Raw genomic sequence first — 19,499 nt, forward strand, 5'->3', positions numbered from 1 at the left:
TTGCATTGCTATTTTTTTCTGATTGGCAGAAAACCTGAACTTTTTTCTGAAAAAGGCATGCCTCTCTTAGCACTGCAGTGCATTAGACTGCTCCCTTGCTTCCCTGAGTCCCCAAATACACAACCACCTTGGGCACAATAAAAGACACATTCCAGCAGATTTAGCAAGAGTGCATCAAGGTTTCTATATGTAGGTACCTTGCTGAGAAGCAAGACCTGCAGTTGCATTCTTCTGTTAAAAGAGGGCAGCAGAGTGCACCAAGAGAACTTGGGGGAAGTAGCTTATGTTAACTACTTGCCATGATCTTTATAGATCCCTCTGTTTGACTGGGTGAATTCTAATTTCTGGGGTAGAGTAAGCAATTTTTGGATCTAGATGCTGTGCGCAACAGGAATGCTATATACTGCACTGTACTGCTACTGAAAAGTTACCAATTTTACAGGATGTTCAGGTAAGCTTTGTTTCAGAAAACAACTTGCTAGAAGCCCTAGGACAGATTACTGGGACAAAGGAAGAGGGTTTGGGGATTAGCACATCTCCTATGAAAGGTACAGTCACGCCCGAGACAACTCTGAGTGCCTCCTCAAATTCTAAGAAATGCGATCTGGGGTCCTACGCCTTTTATTGCCAGTGGATCTTTGTGTTTCAGACAAATGTGCACGCCTCCCAGAGCCCCATGCAATGCACTTAGGGAAATGGGGGAAGGTGATGTGAAGCCCTCTCGCTGACAATGTCTCTCTTGTCTATAATGTATCTATGAGAGAGAGAGAAATAGGCAATGCGAGAGTGAAAAAGTAAAATGGAAATGTGTCTACTGAGACCAGTATAAGGGGAAATCCTCACAATCCAGGACCGACAGTTGATTGGGAGGGCGCTTACAGGTTTCCGACACCAGACCGGTACCTGAACTCACAAACCCAACCTGCAAAGTGATGGGCATTGCCACTAGACTGCCGACCCCCTTTCGGGCCTCAGCATATATCCTTTAGTCACACCTAGAGTTCCCAGGACAGTGCAGCATTCAGCGATTACACGAAAATATTGACAGCGCTAGGAGGCCATGCAAATGGCAGAGGTATGCTTTACAAAGCCCACGTAGCGTGCACAAAACAGGACATCAGTCAGGCCCACTTGAAGAGATGGTAAAGAGGAAATACTTCTGCTGCATCCAGTAAAACATAGAGATTGGCCTGCTTTAAAGGTTGACCATGTCCTTCATGGGTGTCTGTCAATATGATACTTCCCTGCTGCAAAGCTTACATTCGAAACGCCAGAACAACTAGGCCCAGAGCACAAAGATGCAGTCAGGTTGAAATAACGAGATACTGAAGAGCAATTTTGTATTTCAGAGTGGGAAAAGCAAATATGACCCCGACGTGATTTGAACACGCAACCTTCTGATCTGGAGTCAGACGCGCTACCATTGCGCCACGAGGTCCTTGTGGCAATCCACCTGGTGTGTCTGATGACAGAATAAAGGTAGGAGACGTGCATGGACCTGCAGAGCCTCATTGCTTCTTTAGGTAGACTGGCTAGGATAGCTTCCTTCTGTGCATCAGTACACGCTGCAGCCAAACCCTTCCCATGAAGTCTTGATGTTTATGAATTGAATGGCAAGTTTTGAAAAACTAAAGCAAGCGAGAAGAATTGCTTGCAGTTTATTGGATTTTTTGGACGTCAGCAGACGAGACCTGCGAGAGGTAAACAGAAGTTCATAGTTGGTCATGCTGAATTTTTGAGCCAAAATGCACCGTCGCTGGGTGGGCTTGAACCACCAACCTTTCGGTTAACAGCCGAACGCGCTAACCGATTGCGCCACAGAGACTCATGCAGTGCCTACACTGGGGCCTGATTGGTGTGCTGTTTGCTTATGCTCCACAGGCAACCTGAAAATATTTCTAAAATAGCTCTATTTCCCACAGAAAATCCGGGTATGAAGTACTTCCCTACCTCCCGTAATCCACAAACACAGGGGATTTAGTAGAGGACAGAGCCCATCAACAGTGCACCAAATGCCCTCTGTGTAGGCATAACTTGCTATGAGGAGAAAGCCACAGTTGCGCACTTGTGTTAAAAGGGGACAGTAGGCTGAACCCAGAGAACACGGGAGAAATGACTCAGGTTTACTGAGTGGAACACTCTGTGTCTTTGTGCCCAAAACAGCAGCGTCTTTTCGGTTAACAGCCGAACGCGCTAACCAATTGCGCCACAGAGACTCACTGGCATGTGTGTTCTGCCTTTGGCCTGATTGCATTGCTATTTTTTTCTGATTGGCAGAAAACCTGAACTTTTTTCTGAAAAAGGCATGCCTCTCGTAGCACTGCAGTGCATTAGATTGCTCCCTTGCTTCCCTGAGTCCCCAAATACACAACCACCTTGGGCACAATAGAAGACACATTCCAGCAGATTTAGCAAGAGTGCACCAAGGTTTCTATATGTAGGTACCTTGCTGAGAAGCAAGACCTGCAGTTGCATTCTTCTGTTAAAAGAGGGCAGCAGAGTGCACCAAGACAACTTGGGGGAAGTAGCTTATGTTAACTACTTGCCATGCTCTTTATAGATCCCTCTGTTTGACTGGGTGAATTCTAATTTCTGGGGTAGATTAAGCAATTTTTGGATCTAGATGCTGTGCGCAACAGGAATGCTATATACTGCACTGTACTGCTACTGAAAAGTTGCCAATTTTACAGGATGTTCAGGTAAGCTTTGTTTCAGAAAACAACTTGCTAGAGGCACTAAGACAGATTACTGGGACAAAGGAAGAGGGTTTGGGGATTAGCACATCTCCTATGAAAGGTACAGTCACGCCCGAGACAACTCTGAGTGTCACCTCAAATTCTAAGAAATGCAAACTAGGGACCTACGCTTTTTATTGCCAGTGGATCTTTGTGTTTCAGACAAACGTGCACGCCTCCCAGAGCCCCTTGCAATGCACTTAGGGAAAGGGGGGAAGGTGCTGTGAAGCCCTCTCGCTGACAATGTCTCTCTTGTCTATAATGTAACTATGAGAGAGAGAGAAATAGGCAATGCGAGAGTGAAAAAGTAAAATGGAAATGTGTCTACTGAGACCAGTATAAGGGGAAATCCTCACAATCCAGGACCGACAGTTGATTGGGAGGGCGCTTACAGGTTTCCGACACCAGACCGGTACCTGAACTCACAAACCCAAACTGCAAAGTGATGGGCATTGCCACTAGACTGCCGACCCCCTTTCGGGGCCCCAGCATATATCCTTTAGTCACACCTAGAGTTCCCACGACAGTGCAGCATTCAGCGATTACACGTAAATATTGACAGCGCTAGGAGGCCATGCAAATGGCAGAGGTATGCTTTACAAAGCCCACGTAGCGTGCACAAAACAGCACATCAGTCAGGCCCACTTGAAGAGATGGTAAAGAGGAAATACTTCTGCTGCATCCAGTAAAACATAGAGATTGGCCTGCTTTAAAGGTTGACCATGTCCTTCATGGGTGTCTGTCAATATGATACTTCCCTGCTGCAAAGCTTACATTCGAAACGCCAGAACAACTAGGCCCAGAGCACAAAGATGCAGTCAGGTTGAAATAACGAGATACTGAAGAGCAATTTTGTATTTCAGAGTGGGAAAAGCAAATATGACCCCGACGTGATTTGAACACGCAACCTTCTGATCTGGAATCAGACGCGCTACCATTGTGCCACGAGGTCCTTGCGGCAGTTCACCTGGTGTGTCTGATGACAGAATAAAGGTAGGAGACGTACATGCACCTGCAGAGCCTCATTGCTTCTTTAAGTAGACTGGCTAGGATAGCTTCCTTCTGTGCATCAGTACACGCTGCAGCCAAACCCTTCCCATGAAGTCTTGATGTTTATGAATTGAATGGCAAGTTTTGAAAAACTAAAGCAAGCGAGAAGAATTGCTTACAGTTTATTGGATTTTTTGGACGACAGCAGACGAGACCTGCGAGAGGTAAACAGAAGTCCATAGTTGGTCACGCTGAATTTTTCAGCCAAAATGCACCGTCCCTGGGTGGGCTTGAACCACCAACCTTTCGGTTAACAGCCGAACGCGCTAACCGATTGCGCCACAGAGACTCATGCAGTTCTTACACAGGGGCCTGATTGGTGTGCTGTTTGCTTATGCTTCCCAGGCAACCTGAAAATATTTCTAAAATAGCTCTATTTCCCACAGCAAATCAGGGTATCAAGCACTTCCCTACCTCCCCTAATCCACAAACACAGGGGATTTAGTAGAGGACAGAGCCCATCAACAGTGCACCAAATGTCCTCTGTATAGGCATAACTTGCTATGAGGAGAAAGCCACAGTTGCGCACTTGTGTTAAAAGGGGACAGTAGGCTGAACCCAGAGAACACGGGAGAAATGACTCAGGTTTACTGAGTGGAACACTCTGTGTGTTTGTGCCAAAAACAGCAGCGTCTTTTCGGTTAACAGCCGAACGCGCTAACCAATTGCGCCACAGAGACTCACTGGCATGTGTGTTCTGCCTTTGGCCTGATTGCATTGCTATTTTTTTCTGATTGGCAGAAAACCTGAACTTTTTTCTGAAAAAGGCATGCCTCTCGTAGCACTGCAGTGCATTAGATTGCTCCCTTGCTTCCCTGAGTCCCCAAATACACAACCACCTTGGGCACAATAGAAGACACATTCCAGCAGATTTAGCAAGAGTGCACCAAGGTTTCTATATGTAGGTACCTTGCTGAGAAGCAAGACCTGCAGTTGCATTCTTCTGTTAAAAGTGGGCAGCAGAGTGCACCAAGAGAACTTGGGGGAAGTAGCTTATGTTAACTACTTGCCATGCTCTTTATAGATCCCTCTGTTTGACTGGGTGAATTCTAATTTCTGGGGTAGAGTAAGCAATTTTTGGATCTAGATGCTGTGCGCAACAGGAATGCTATATACTTCACTGTACTGCTACTGAAAAGTTACCAATTTTACAGGATGTTCAGGTAAGCTTTGTTTCAGAAAACAACTTGCTAGAGGCACTAAGACAGATTACTGGGACAAAGGAAGAGGGTTTGGGGATTAGCACATCTCCTATGAAAGGTACAGTCACGCCCGAGACAACTCTGAGTGTCACCTCAAATTCTAAGAAATGCAAACTAGGGACCTACGCTTTTTATTGCCAGTGGATCTTTGTGTTTCAGACAAACGTGCACGCCTCCCAGAGCCCCTTGCAATGCACTTAGGGAAAGGGGGGAAGGTGCTGTGAAGCCCTCTCGCTGACAATGTCTCTCTTGTCTATAATGTAACTATGAGAGAGAGAGAAATAGGCAATGCGAGAGTGAAAAAGTAAAATGGAAATGTGTCTACTGAGACCAGTATAAGGGGAAATCCTCACAATCCAGGACCGACAGTTGATTGGGAGGGCGCTTACAGGTTTCCGACACCAGACCGGTACCTGAACTCACAAACCCAAACTGCAAAGTGATGGGCATTGCCACTAGACTGCCGACCCCCTTTCGGGGCCCCAGCATATATCCTTTAGTCACACCTAGAGTTCCCAGGACAGTGCAGCATTCAGCGATTACACGAAAATATTGACAGCGCTAGGAGGCCATGCAAATGGCAGAGGTATGCTTTACAAAGCCCACGTAGCGTGCACAAAACAGCACATCAGTCAGGCCCACTTGAAGAGATGGTAAAGAGGAAATACTTCTGCTGCATCCAGTAAAACATAGAGATTGGCCTGCTTTAAAGGTTGACCATGTCCTTCATGGGTGTCTGTCAATATGATACTTCCCTGCTGCAAAGCTTACATTCGAAACGCCAGAACAACTAGGCCCAGAGCACAAAGATGCAGTCAGGTTGAAATAACGAGATACTGAAGAGCAATTTTATATTTCAGAGTGGGAAAAGCAAATATGCCCCCGACGTGATTTGAACACGAAACCTTCTGATCTGGAGTCAGACGCGCTACCATTGCGCCACGAGGTCCTTGCGGCATTTCACCTGGTGTGTCTGATGACAGAATAAAGGTAGGAGACGTACATGCACCTGCAGAGCCTCATTGCTTCTTTAAGTAGACTGGCTAGGATAGCTTCCTTCTGTGCATCAGTATACGCTGCAGCCAAACCCTTCCCATGAAGTCTTGATGTTTATGAATTGAATGGCAAGTTTTGAAAAACTAAAGCAAACGAGAAGAATTGCTTGCAGTTTATTGGATTTTTTGGACGTCAGCAGACGAGACCTGCGAGAGGTAAACAGAAGTTCATAGTTGGTCATGCTGAATTTTTGAGCCAAAATGCACCGTCGCTGGGTGGGCTTGAACCACCAACCTTTCGGTTAACAGCCAAACGCGCTAACCGATTGCGCCACAGAGACTCATGCAGTGCTTACACTGGGGCCTGATTGGTGTGCTGTTTGCTTATGCTCCCCAGGCAACCTGAAAATATTTCTAAAATAGCTCTATTTCCCACAGCAAATCAGGGTATCAAGCACTTCCCTACCTCCCGTAATCCACAAACACAGGGGATTTAGTAGAGGACAGAGCCCATCAACAGTGCACCAAATGCCCTCTGTGTAGGCATAACTTGCTATGAGGAGAAAGCCACAGTTGCGCACTTGTGTTAAAAGGGGACAGTAGGCTGAACCCAGAGAACACGGGAGAAATGACTCAGGTTTACTGAGTGGAACACTCTGTGTCTTTGTGCCCAAAACAGCAGCGTCTTTTCGGTTAACAGCCGAACGCGCTAACCAATTGCGCCACAGAGACTCACTGGCATGTGTGTTCTGCCTTTGGCCTGATTGCATTGCTATTTTTTTCTGATTGGCAGAAAACCTGAACTTTTTTCTGAAAAAGGCATGCCTCTCTTAGCACTGCAGTGCATTAGACTGCTCCCTTGCTTCCCTGAGTCCCCAAATACACAACCACCTTGGGCACAATAGAAGACACATTCCAGCAGATTTAGCAAGAGTGCACCAAGGATTCTATATTTAGGTACCTTGCTGAGAAGCAAGACCTGCAGTTGCATTCTTCTGTTAAAAGAGGGCAGCAGAGTGCACCAAGAGAACTTGGGGGAAGTAGCTTATGTTAACTACTTGCCATGCTCTTTATAGATCCCTCTGTTTGACTGGGTGAATTCTAATTTCTGGGGTAGAGTAAGCAATTTTTGGATCTAGATGCTGTGCGCAACAGGAATGCTATATACTGCACTGTACTGCTACTGAAAAGTTACCAATTTTACAGGATGTTCAGGTAAGCTTTGTTTCAGAAAACAACTTGCTAGAGGCACTAAGACAGATTACTGGGACAAAGGAAGAGGGTTTGGGGATTAGCACATCTCCTATGAAAGGTACAGTCACGCCCGAGACAACTCTGAGTGTCACCTCAAATTCTAAGAAATGCAAACTAGGGACCTACGCTTTTTATTGCCAGTGGATCTTTGTGTTTCAGACAAACGTGCACGCCTCCCAGAGCCCCTTGCAATGCACTTAGGGAAAGGGGGGAAGGTGCTGTGAAGCCCTCTCGCTGACAATGTCTCTCTTGTCTATAATGTAACTATGAGAGAGAGAGAAATAGGCAATGCGAGAGTGAAAAAGTAAAATGGAAATGTGTCTACTGAGACCAGTATAAGGGGAAATCCTCACAATCCAGGACCGACAGTTGATTGGGAGGGCGCTTACAGGTTTCCGACACCAGACCGGTACCTGAACTCACAAACCCAAACTGCAAAGTGATGCCCATTGCCACTAGACTGCCGACCCCCTTTCGGGGCCCCAGCATATATCCTTTAGTCACACCTAGAGTTCCCAGGACAGTGCAGCATTCAGCGATTACACGAAAATATTGAAAGCGCTAGGAGGCCATGCAAATGGCAGAGGTATGCTTTACAAAGCCCACGTAGCGTGCACAAAACAGCACATCAGTCAGGCCCACTTGAAGAGATGGTAAAGAGGAAATACTTCTGCTGCATCCAGTAAAACATAGAGATTGGCCTGCTTTAAAGGTTGACCATGTCCTTCATGGGTGTCTGTCAATATGATACTTCCCTGCTGCAAAGCTTACATTCGAAACGCCAGAACAACTAGGCCCAGAGCACAAAGATGCAGTCAGGTTGAAATAACGAGATACTGAAGAGCAATTTTGTATTTCAGAGTGGGAAAAGCAAATATGACCCCGACGTGATTTGAACACGCAACCTTCTGATCTGGAGTCAGACGCGCTACCATTGCGCCACGAGGTCCTTGTGGCAATCCACCTGGTGTGTCTGATGACAGAATAAAGGTAGGAGACGTACATGCACCTGCAGAGCCTCATTGCTTCTTTAAGTAGACTGGCTAGGATAGCTTCCTTCTGTGCATCAGCACACGCTGCAGCCAAACCCTTCCCATGAAGTCTTGATGTTTATGAATTGAATGGCAAGTTTTGAAAAACTAAAGTAAGCGAGAAGAATTGCTTGCAGTTTATTGGATTTTTTGGACGTCAGCAGACGAGACCTGCGAGAGGTAAACAGAAGTCCATAGTTGGTCACGCTGAATTTTTGAGCCAAAATGCACCGTCCCTGGGTGGGCTTGAACCACCAACCTTTCGGTTGACAGCCGAACGCGCTAACCGATTGCGCCACAGAGACTCATGCAGTGCTTACACTGGGGCCTGATTGGTGTGCTGTTTGCTTATGCTTCCCAGGCAACCTGAAAATATTTCTAAAATAGCTCTATTTCCCACAGCAAATCAGGGTATCAAGCACTTCCCTACCTCCCCTAATCCACAAACACAGGGGATTTAGTAGAGGACAGAGCTCATCAACAGTGCACCAAATGTCCTCTGTATAGGCATAACTTGCTCTGAGGAGAAAGCCACAGTTGCGCACTTGTGTTAAAAGGGGACAGTAGGCTGAACCCAGAGAACACGGGAGAAATGACTCAGGTTTACTGAGTGGAACACTCTGTGTAATTGTGCCAAAAACAGCAGCATCTTTTCGGTTAACAGCCGAACGCGCTAACCAATTGCGCCACAGAGACTCACTGGCATGTGTGTTCTGCCTTTGGCCTGATTGCATTGCTATTTTTTTCTGATTGGCAGAAAACCTGAACTTTTTTCTGAAAAAGGCATGCCTCTCTTAGCACTGCAGTGCATTAGACTGCTCCCTTGCTTCCCTATATGTAGGTACCTTGCTGAGAAGCAAGACCTGCAGTTGCATTCTTCTGTTAAAAGAGGGCAGCAGAGTGCACCAAGAGAACTTGGGGGAAGTAGCTTATGTTAACTACTTGCCATGCTCTTTATAGACCCCTCTGTTTGACTGGGTGAATTCTAATTTCTGGGGTAGAGTAAGCAATTTTTGGATCTAGATGCTGTGTGCAACAGGAATGCTATATACTGCACTGTACTGCTACTGAAAAGTTACCAATTTTACAGGATGTTCAGGTAAGCTTTGTTTCAGAAAACAACTTGCTAGAGGCCCTAGGACAGATTACTGGGACAAAGGAAGAGTGTTTGGGGATTAGCACATCTCCTATGAAAGGTACAGTCACGCCCGAGACAACTCTGTGCCCATTGCCACTAGACTGCCGACCCCCTTTCGGGGCCCCAGCATATATCCTTTAGTCACACCTAGAGTTCCCAGGACAGTGCAGCATTCAGCGATTACACGAAAATATTGAAAGCGCTAGGAGGCCATGCAAATGGCAGAGGTATGCTTTACAAAGCCCACGTAGCGTGCACAAAACAGCACATCAGTCAGGCCCACTTGAAGAGATGGTAAAGAGGAAATACTTCTGCTGCATCCAGTAAAACATAGAGATTGGCCTGCTTTAAAGGTTGACCATGTCCTTCATGGGTGTCTGTCACTATGATACTTCCCTGCTGCAAAGCTTACATTCGAAACGCCAGAACAACTAGGCCCAGAGCACAAAGATGCAGTCAGGTTGAAATAACGAGATACTGAAGAGCAATTTTGTATTTCAGAGTGGGAAAAGCAAATATGACCCCGACGTGATTTGAACACGCAACCTTCTGATCTGGAGTCAGACGCGCTACCATTGCGCCACGAGGTCCTTGTGGCAATCCACCTGGTGTGTCTGATGACAGAATAAAGGTAGGAGACGTACATGCACCTGCAGAGCCTCATTGCTTCTTTAAGTAGACTGGCTAGGATAGCTTCCTTCTGTGCATCAGTACACGCTGCAGCCAAACCCTTCCCATGAAGTCTTGATGTTTATGAATTGAATGGCAAGTTTTGAAAAACTAAAGCAAGCGAGAAGAATTGCTTGCAGTTTATTGGATTTTTTGGACGTCAGCAGACGAGACCTGCGAGAGGTAAACAGAAGTCCATAGTTCTATTTCCCAGAGCAAATCAGGGTATCAAGCACTTCCCTACCTCCCCTAATCCACAAACACAGGGGATTTAGTAGAGGACAGAGCTCATCAACAGTGCACCAAATGTCCTCTGTATAGGCATAACTTGCTATGAGGAGAAAGCCACAGTTGCGCACTTGTGTTAAAAGGGGACAGTAGGCTGAACCCAGAGAACACGGGAGAAATGACTCAGGTTTACTGAGTGGAACACTCTGTGTAATTGTGCCAAAAACAGCAGCATCTTTTCGGTTAACAGCCGAACGCGCTAACCAATTGCGCCACAGAGACTCACTGGCATGTGTGTTCTGCCTTTGGCCTGATTGCATTGCTATTTTTTTCTGATTGGCAGAAAACCTGAACTTTTTTCTGAAAAAGGCATGCCTCTCTTAGCACTGCAGTGCATTAGACTGCTCCCTTGCTTCCCTGAGTCCCCAAATACACAACCACCTTGGGCACAATAGAAGACACATTCCAGCAGATTTAGCAAGAGTGCACCAAGGATTCTATATGTAGGTACCTTGCTGAGAAGCAAGACCTGCAGTTGCATTCTTCTGTTAAAAGAGGGCAGCAGAGTGCACCAAGAGAACTTGGGGGAAGTAGCTTATGTTAACTACTTGCCATGCTCTTTATAGACCCCTCTGTTTGACTGGGTGAATTCTAATTTCTGGGGTAGAGTAAGCAATTTTTGGATCTAGATGCTGTGTGCAACAGGAATGCTATATACTGCACTGTACTGCTACTGAAAAGTTACCAATTTTACAGGATGTTCAGGTAAGCTTTGTTTCAGAAAACAACTTGCTAGAGGCCCTAGGACAGATTACTGGGACAAAGGAAGAGTGTTTGGGGATTAGCACATCTCCTATGAAAGGTACAGTCACGCCCGAGACAACTCTGAGTGTCACCTCAAATTCTAAGAAATGCAAACTAGGGACCTACGCTTTTTATTGCTAGGGGATCTTTGTGTTTCAGACAAATGTGCACGCCTCCCAGAGCCCCTTGCAATGCACTTAGGGAAAGGGGGGAAGGTGCTGTGAAGCCCTCTCGCTGACAATGTCTCTCTTGTCTATAATGTATCTATGAGAGAGAGAGAAATAGGCAATGCGAGAGTGAAAAAGTAAAATGGAAATGTGTCTACTGAGACCAGTATAAGGGGAAATCCTCACAATCCAGGACCGACAGTTGATTGGGAGGGCGCTTACAGGTTTCCGACACCAGACCGGTACCTGAACTCACAAACCCAAACTGCAAAGTTATGGGCATTGCCACTAGACTGCCGACCGCCTTTCGGGCCTCAGCATATATCCTTTAGTCACACCTAGAGTTCCCAGGACAGTGCAGCATTCAGCGATTACACGAAAATATTGACAGCGCTAGGAGGCCATGCAAATGGCAGAGGTATGCTTTACAAAGCCCACGTAGCGTGCACAAAACAGCACATCAGTCAGGCCCACTTGAAGAGATGGTAAAGAGGAAATACTTCTGCTGCATCCAGTAAAACATAGAGATTGGCCTGCTTTAAAGGTTGACCATGTACTTCATGGGTGTCTGTCAATATGATACTTCCCTGCTGCAAAGTTTACATTCGAAACGCCAGAACAACTAAGCCCAGAGCACAAAGATGCAGTCAGGTTGAAATAACGAGATACTGAAGAGCAATTTTGTATTTCAGAGTGGGAAAAGCAAATATGACCCCGACGTGATTTGAACACGCAACCTTCTGATCTGGAGTCAGACGCGCTACCATTGCGCCACGAGGTCCTTGTGGCAGTCCACCTGGGTAGTCTGATGACAGAATAAAGGTAGGAGACGTACATGGACCTGCAGAGCCTCATTGCTTCTTTAAGTAGACTGGCTAGGATAGCTTCCTTCTGTGCATCAGTACACGCTGCAGCCAAACCCTTCCCATGAAGTCTTGATGTTTATGAATTGAATGGCAAGTTTTGAAAAACTAAAGCAAGCGAGAAGAATTGCTTGCAGTTTATTGGATTTTTTGGAAGTCAGCAGACGAGACCTGCGAGAGGTAAACAGAAGTTCATAGTTGGTCATGCTGAATTTTTGAGCCAAAATGCATCGTCAATGGGTGGGCTTGAACCACTAACCTTTCGGTTAACAGCCGAAGGCGCTAACTGATTGCGCCACAGAGACTCATGCAGTGCTTACACTGGGGCCTGATTGGTGTGCTGTTTGCTTATGCTTCCCAGGCAACCTGAAAATATTTCTAAAATAGCTCTATTTCCCACAGCAAATCAGGGTATCAAGCACTTCCCTACCTCCCCTAATCCACAAACACAGGGGATTTAGTAGAGGACAGAGCCCATCAACAGTGCACCAAATGTCCTCTGTGTAGGCATAACTTGCTATGAGGAGAAAGCCACAGTTGCGCACTTGTGTTAAAAGGGGACAGTAGGCTGAACCCAGAGAACACGGGAGAAATGACTCAGGTTTAATGAGTGGAACACTCTGTGTCTTTGTGCCCAAAACAGCAGCGTCTTTTCGGTTAACAGCCGAACGCGCTAACCAATTGCGCCACAGAGACTCACTGGCATGTGTGTTCTGCCTTTGGCCTGATTGCATTGCTATTTTTTTCTGATTGGCAGAAAACCTGAACTTTTTTCTGAAAAAGGCATGCCTCTCTTAGCACTGCAGTGCATTAGACTGCTCACTTGCTTCCCTGAGTCCCCAAATACACAACCACCTTGGGCACAATAGAAGACACATTCCAGCAGATTTAGCAAGAGTGCACTAAGGATTCTATATTTAGGTACCTTGCTGAGAAGCAAGACCTGCAGTTGCATTCTTCTGTTAAAAGAGGGCAGCAGAGTGCACCAAGAGAACTTGGGGGAAGTAGCTTATGTTAACTACTTGCCATGCTCTTTATAGATCCCTCTGTTTGACTGGGTGAATTCTAATTTCTGGGGTAGAGTAAGCAATTTTTGGATCTAGATGATGTGCGCAACAGGAATGCTATATACTGCACTGTACTGCTACTGAAAAGTTACCAATTTTACAGGATGTTCAGGTAAGCTTTGTTTCAGAAAAGAACTTGCTAGAGGCCCTAGGACAGATTACTGGGACAAAGGAAGAGGGTTTGGGGATTAGCACATCTCCTATGAAAGGTACAGTCACGCCCGAGACAACTCTGAGTGCCTCCTCAAATTCTAAGAAATGCGAACTGGGGTCCTACGCTTTTTATTGCCAGTGGATCTTTGTGTTTCAGACAAATGTGCACGCCTCCCAGAGCCCCTTGCAATGCACTTAGGGAAATGGGGGAAGGTGCTGTGCAACCCTCTCGCTGACAATGTCTCTCTTGTCTATAATGTATCTATGAGAGAGAGAGAAATAGGCAATGTGAGAGTGAAAAAGTAAAATGGAAATGTGTCTACTGAGACCAGTATAAGGGGAAATCCTCACAATCCAGGACCGACAGTTGATTGGGAGGGCGCTTACAGGTTTCCGACACCAGACCGGTACCTGAACTCACAAACCCAAACTGCAAAGTGATGGGCATTGCCACTAGACTGCCGACCCCCTTTCGGGGCCCCAGCATATATCCTTTAGTCACACCTAGAGTTCCCAGGACAGTGCAGCATTCAGCGATTACACGAAAATATTGACAGCGCTAGGAGGCCATGCAAATGGCAGAGGTATGCTTTACAAAGCCCACGTAGCGTGCACAAAACAGCACATCAGTCAGGCCCACTTGAAGAGATGGTAAGGAGGAAATACTTCTGCTGCATCCAGTAAAACATAGAGATTGGCCTGCTTTAAAGGTTGACCATGTCCTTCATGGGTGTCTGTCAATATGATACTTCCCTGCTGCAAAGCTTACATTCGAAACGCCAGAACAACTAGGCCCAGAGCACAAAGATGCAGTCAGGTTGAAATAACGAGATACTGAAGAGCAATTTTGTATTTCAGAGTGGGAAAAGCAAATATGCCCCCGACGTGATTTGAACACGAAACCTTCTGATCTGGAGTCAGACGCGCTACCATTGCGCCATGAGGTCCTTGCGGCAGTTCACCTGGTGTGTCTGATGACAGAATAAAGGTAGGAGACATACATGCACCTGCAGAGCCTCATTGCTTCTTTAAGTAGACTGGCTAGGATAGCTTCCTTCTGTGCATCAGTACACGCTGCAGCCAAACCCTTCCCATGAAGTCTTGATGTTTATGAATTGAATGGCAAGTTTTGAAAAACTAAAGCAAGCGAGAAGAATTGCTTGCAGTTTATTGGATTTTTTGGACGTCAGCAGACGAGACCTGCGAGAGGTAAACAGAAGTCCATAGTTGGTCACGCTGAATTTTTCAGCCAAAATGCACCGTCCCTGGGTGGGCTTGAACCACCAACCTGTCGGTTAACAGCCGAACGCGCTAACCGATTGCGCCACAGAGACTCATGCAGTTCTTACACAGGGGCCTGATTGGTGTGCTGTTTGCTTATGCTTCCCAGGCAACCTGAAAATATTTCTAAAATAGCTCTATTTCCCACAGCAAATCAGGGTATCAAGCACTTCCCTACCTCCCCTAATCCACAAACACAGGGGATTTAGTAGAGGACAGAGCCCATCAACAGTGCACCAAATGTCCTCTGTATAGGCATAACTTGCTATGAGGAGAAAGCCACAGTTGCGCACTTGTGTTAAAAGGGGACAGTAGGCTGAACCCAGAGAACACGGGAGAAATGACTCAGGTTTACTGAGTGGAACACTCTGTGTGTTTGTGCCAAAAACAGCAGCGTCTTTTCGGTTAACAGCCGAACGCGCTAACCAATTGCGCCACAGAGACTCACTGGCATGTGTGTTCTGCCTTTGGCCTGATTGCATTGCTATTTTTTTCTGATTGGCAGAAAACCTGAACTTTTTTCTGAAAAAGGCATGCCTCTCTTAGCACTGCAGTGCATTAGACTGCTCCCTTGCTTCCCTGAGTCCCCAAATACACAACCACCTTGGGCACAATAGAAGACACATTCCAGCAGATTTAGCAAGAGTGCACCAAGGATTCTATATGTAGGTACCTTGCTGAGAAGCAAGACCTGCAGTTGCATTCTTCTGTTAAAAGAGGGCAGCAGAGTGCACCAAGAGAACTTGGGGGAAGTAGCTTATGTTAACTACTTGCCATGCTCTTTATAGATCCCTCTGTTTGACTGGGTGAATTCTAATTTCTGGGGTAGATTAAGCAATTTTTGGATCTAGATGCTGTGCGCAACAGGAATGCTATATACTGCACTGTACTGCTACTGAAAAGTTACCAATTTTACAGGATGTTCAGGTAAGCTTTGTTTCAGAAAACAACTTGCTAGAGGCACTAAGACAGATTACTGGGACAAAGGAAGAGGGTTTGGGGATTAGCACATCTCCTATGAAAGGTACAGTCACGCCCGAGACAACTCTGAGTGTCACCTCAAATTCTAAGAAATGCAAACTAGGGACCTACGCTTTTTATTGCCAGTGGATCTTTGTGTTTCAGACAAATGTGCACGCCTCCCAGAGCCCCTTGCAATGCACTTAGGGAAATGGGGGAAGGTGCTGTGAAGCCCTCTCGCTGACAATGTCTCTCTTGTCTATAATGTATCTATGAGAGAGAGAGAAATAGGCAATGCGAGAGTGAAAAAGTAAAATGGAAATGTGTCTACTGAGACCAGTATAAGGGGAAATCCTCACAATCCAGGACCGACAGTTGATTGGGAGGGCGCTTACAGGTTTCCGACACCAGACCGGTACCTGAACTCACAAACCCAAACTGCAAAGTGATGGGCATTGCCACTAGACTGCCGACCCCCTTTCGGGCCTCAGCATATATCCTTTAGTCACACCTAGAGTTCCCAGGACAGTGCAGCATTCAGCGATTACACGAAAATATTGACAGCGCTAGGAGGCCATGCAAATGGCAGAGGTATGCTTTACAAAGCCCACGTAGCGTGCACAAAACAGCACATCAGTCAGGCCCACTTGAAGAGATGGTAAAGAGGAAATACTTCTGCTGCATCCAGTAAAACATAGAGATTGGCCTGCTTTAAAGGTTGACCATGTCCTTCATGGGTGTCTGTCAATATGATACTTCCCTGCTGCAAAGCTTACATTCGAAACGCCAGAACAACTAGGCCCAGAGCACAAAGATGCAGTCAGGTTGAAAAACGAGATACTGAAGAGCAATTTTGTATTTCAGAGTGGGAAAAGCAAATATGACCCCGACGTGATTTGAACACGCAACCTTCTGATCTGGAGTCAGACGCGCTACCATTGCGCCACGAGGTCCTTGTGGCAATCCACCTGGTGTGTCTGATGACAGAATAAAGGTAGGAGACGTACATGCACCTGCAGAGACTCATTGCTTCTTTAAGTAGACTGGCTAGGATAGCTTCCTTCTGTGCATCAGTACACGCTGCAGCCAAACCCTTCCCATGAAGTCTTGATGTTTATGAATTGAATGGCAAGTTTTGAAAAACTAAAGCAAGCGAGAAGAATTGCTTGCAGTTTATTGGATTTTTTGGACGTCAGCAGACGAGACCTGCGAGAGGTAAACAGAAGTTCATAGTTGGTCATGCTGAATTTTTGAGCCAAAATGCATCGTCCCTGGGTGGGCTTGAACCACCAACCTTTCGGTTAACAGCCGAACGCGCTAACCGATTGCGCCACAGAGACTCATGCAGTGCTTACACTGGGGCCTGATTGGTGTGCTGTTTGCTTATGCTTCCCAGGCAACCTGAAAATATTTCTAAAATAGCTCTATTTCCCACAGCAAATCAGGGTATCAAGCACTTCCCTACCTCCCCTAATCCACAAACACAGGGGATTTAGTAGAGGACAGAGCCCATCAACAGTGCACCAAATCTCCTCTGTGTAGGCATAACTTGCTATGAGGAGAAAGCCACAGTTGCGCACTTGTGTTAAAAGGGGACAGTAGGCTGAACCCAGAGAACACGGGAGAAATGACTCAGGTTTACTGAGTGGAACACTCTGTGTCTTTGTGCCAAAAACAGCAGCGTCTTTTCGGTTAACAGCCGAACGCGCTAACCAATTGTGCCACAGAGACTCACTGGCATGTGTGTTCTGCCTTTGGCCTGATTGCATTGCTATTTTTTTCTGATTGGCAGAAAACCTGAACTTTTTTCTGAAAAAGGCATGCCTCTCTTAGCACTGCAGTGCATTAGACTGCTCCCTTGCTTCCCTGAGTCCCCAAATACACAACCACCTTGGGCACAATAGAAGACACATTCCAGCAGATTTAGCAAGAGTGCACCAAGGTTTCTACATGTAGGTACCTTGCTGAGAAGCAAGACCTGCAGTTGCATTCTTCTGTTAAAAGAGGGCAGCAGAGTGCACCAAGAGAACTTGGGGGAAGTAGCTTATGTTAACTACTTGCCATGCTCTTTATAGATCCCTCTGTTTGACTGGGTGAATTCTAATTTCTGGGGTAGAGTAAGCAATTTTTGGATCTAGATGCTGTGCGCAACAGGAATGCTATATACTGCACTGTACTGCTACTGAAAAGTTACCAATTTTACAGGATGTTCAGGTAAGCTTTGTTTCAGAAAACAACTTGCTAGAGGCCCTAGGACAGATTACTGGGACAAAGGAAGAGGGTTTGGGGATTAGCACATCTCCTATGAAAGGTACAGTCACGCCCGAGACAACTCTGAGTGCCTCCTCAAATTCTAAGAAATGCGAACTGGGGTCCTACGCCTTTTATTGCCAGTGGATCTTTGTGTTTCAGACAAATGTGCACGCCTCCCAGAGCCCCATGCAATGCACTTAGGGAAATGGGGGAAGGTGATGTGCAACCCTCTCGCTGACAATGTCTCTCTTGTCTATAATGTATCTATGAGAGAGAGAGAAATAGGCAATGCGAGAGTGAAAAAGTAAAATGGAAATGTGTCTACTGAGACCAGTATAAGGGGAAATCCTCACAATCCAGGACCGACAGTTGATTGGGAGGGCGCTTACAGTTTTCTGACACCAGACCGGTACCAGAACTCACAAACCCAAACTGCAAAGTGATGGGCATTGCCACTAGACTGCCGACCCCCTTTCGGGCCTCAGCATATATCCTTTAGTCACACCTAGAGTTCCCAGGACAGTGCAGCATTCAGCGATTACACGAAAATATTGACAGCGCTAGGAGGCCATGCAAATGGCAGAGGTATGCTTTACAAAGCCCACGTAGCGTGCACAAAACAGGACATCAGTCAGGCCCACTTGAAGAGATGGTAAAGAGGAAATACTTCTGCTGCATCCAGTAAAACATAGAGATTGGCCTGCTTTAAAGGTTGACCATGTCCTTCATGGGTGTCTGTCAATATGATACTTCCCTGCTGCAAAGCTTACATTCGAAACGCCAGAACAACTAGGCCCAGAGCACAAAGATGCAGTCAGGTTGAAATAACGAGATACTGAAGAGCAATTTTGTATTTCAGAGTGGGAAAAGCAAATATGACCCCGACGTGATTTGAACACGCAACCTTCTGATCTGGAGTCAGACGCGCTACCATTGCGCCACGAGGTCCTTGTGGCAGTCCACCTGGTGTGTCTGATGACAGAATAAAGGTAGGAGACGTACATGCACCTGCAGAGCCTCATTGCTTCTTTAAGTAGACTGGCTAGGATAGCTTCCTTCTGTGCATCAGTACACGCTGCAGCCAAACCCTTCCCATGATGTCTTGATGTTTATGAATTGAATGGCAAGTTTTGAAAAACTAAAGCAAGCGAGAAGAATTGCTTGCAGTTTATTGGATTTTTTGGACGTCAGCAGACGAGACCTGCGAGAGGTAAACAGAAGTTCATAGTTGGTCATGCTGAATTTTTGAGCCAAAATGCATCGTGCCTGGGTGGGCTTGAACCACCAACCTTTCGGTTAACAGCCGAACCGCTAACCGATTGCGCCACAGAGACTCATGCAGTGCCTACACTGGGGCCTGATTGGTGTGCTGTTTGCTTATGCTCCCCAGGCAACCTGAAAATATTTCTAAAATAGCTCTATTTCCCACAGCAAATCCGGGTATGAAGTACTTCCCTACCTCCCGTAATCCACAAACACAGGGGATTTAGTAGAGGACAGAGCCCATCAACAGTGCACCAAATGCCCTCTGTGTAGGCATAACTTGCTATGAGGAGAAAGCCACAGTTGCGCACTTGTGTTAAAAGGGGACAGTAGGCTGAACCCAGAGAACAGGGGAGAAATGACTCAGGTTTACTGAGTGGAACACT

At 46.3% G+C, this 19,499-nt stretch overlaps 13 non-coding genes across 13 annotated transcripts; all 13 read right to left on the minus strand.

Moving 5' to 3' along the window:
• Positions 1–1,366: 1,366 nt before the first annotated feature.
• On the minus strand, positions 1,367–1,438 carry TRNAW-CCA (transfer RNA tryptophan (anticodon CCA)). Its single transcript has one exon. It is a non-coding gene; the product is annotated as a tRNA-Trp (tRNA).
• A 313-nt stretch (positions 1,439–1,751) lies between these two features.
• TRNAN-GUU (transfer RNA asparagine (anticodon GUU)) lies at positions 1,752–1,825 on the minus strand. Its single transcript has one exon. It is a non-coding gene; the product is annotated as a tRNA-Asn (tRNA).
• A 1,790-nt stretch (positions 1,826–3,615) lies between these two features.
• On the minus strand, positions 3,616–3,687 carry TRNAW-CCA (transfer RNA tryptophan (anticodon CCA)). The gene has a single exon. It is a non-coding gene; the product is annotated as a tRNA-Trp (tRNA).
• A 313-nt stretch (positions 3,688–4,000) lies between these two features.
• TRNAN-GUU (transfer RNA asparagine (anticodon GUU)) lies at positions 4,001–4,074 on the minus strand. The gene has a single exon. It is a non-coding gene; the product is annotated as a tRNA-Asn (tRNA).
• A 1,790-nt stretch (positions 4,075–5,864) lies between these two features.
• TRNAW-CCA (transfer RNA tryptophan (anticodon CCA)) lies at positions 5,865–5,936 on the minus strand. Its single transcript has one exon. It is a non-coding gene; the product is annotated as a tRNA-Trp (tRNA).
• Positions 5,937–8,113: 2,177 nt separating this feature from the next.
• Positions 8,114–8,185, minus strand: TRNAW-CCA (transfer RNA tryptophan (anticodon CCA)). Its single transcript has one exon. It is a non-coding gene; the product is annotated as a tRNA-Trp (tRNA).
• Positions 8,186–8,498: 313 nt separating this feature from the next.
• TRNAD-GUC (transfer RNA aspartic acid (anticodon GUC)) lies at positions 8,499–8,572 on the minus strand. The gene has a single exon. It is a non-coding gene; the product is annotated as a tRNA-Asp (tRNA).
• A 1,351-nt stretch (positions 8,573–9,923) lies between these two features.
• Positions 9,924–9,995, minus strand: TRNAW-CCA (transfer RNA tryptophan (anticodon CCA)). The gene has a single exon. It is a non-coding gene; the product is annotated as a tRNA-Trp (tRNA).
• A 1,987-nt stretch (positions 9,996–11,982) lies between these two features.
• TRNAW-CCA (transfer RNA tryptophan (anticodon CCA)) lies at positions 11,983–12,054 on the minus strand. The gene has a single exon. It is a non-coding gene; the product is annotated as a tRNA-Trp (tRNA).
• A 2,562-nt stretch (positions 12,055–14,616) lies between these two features.
• On the minus strand, positions 14,617–14,690 carry TRNAN-GUU (transfer RNA asparagine (anticodon GUU)). The gene has a single exon. It is a non-coding gene; the product is annotated as a tRNA-Asn (tRNA).
• Positions 14,691–16,478: 1,788 nt separating this feature from the next.
• TRNAW-CCA (transfer RNA tryptophan (anticodon CCA)) lies at positions 16,479–16,550 on the minus strand. The gene has a single exon. It is a non-coding gene; the product is annotated as a tRNA-Trp (tRNA).
• Positions 16,551–16,863: 313 nt separating this feature from the next.
• Positions 16,864–16,937, minus strand: TRNAN-GUU (transfer RNA asparagine (anticodon GUU)). The gene has a single exon. It is a non-coding gene; the product is annotated as a tRNA-Asn (tRNA).
• A 1,789-nt stretch (positions 16,938–18,726) lies between these two features.
• TRNAW-CCA (transfer RNA tryptophan (anticodon CCA)) lies at positions 18,727–18,798 on the minus strand. Its single transcript has one exon. It is a non-coding gene; the product is annotated as a tRNA-Trp (tRNA).
• Between the last annotated feature and the right edge of the window lie 701 nt (positions 18,799–19,499).

Source organism: Ambystoma mexicanum, chromosome 11, assembly GCF_040938575.1.
Source record: "Ambystoma mexicanum isolate Mex_15411 chromosome 11, UKY_AmexF1_1, whole genome shotgun sequence".
NCBI lineage: Eukaryota > Metazoa > Chordata > Amphibia > Caudata > Ambystomatidae > Ambystoma > Ambystoma mexicanum.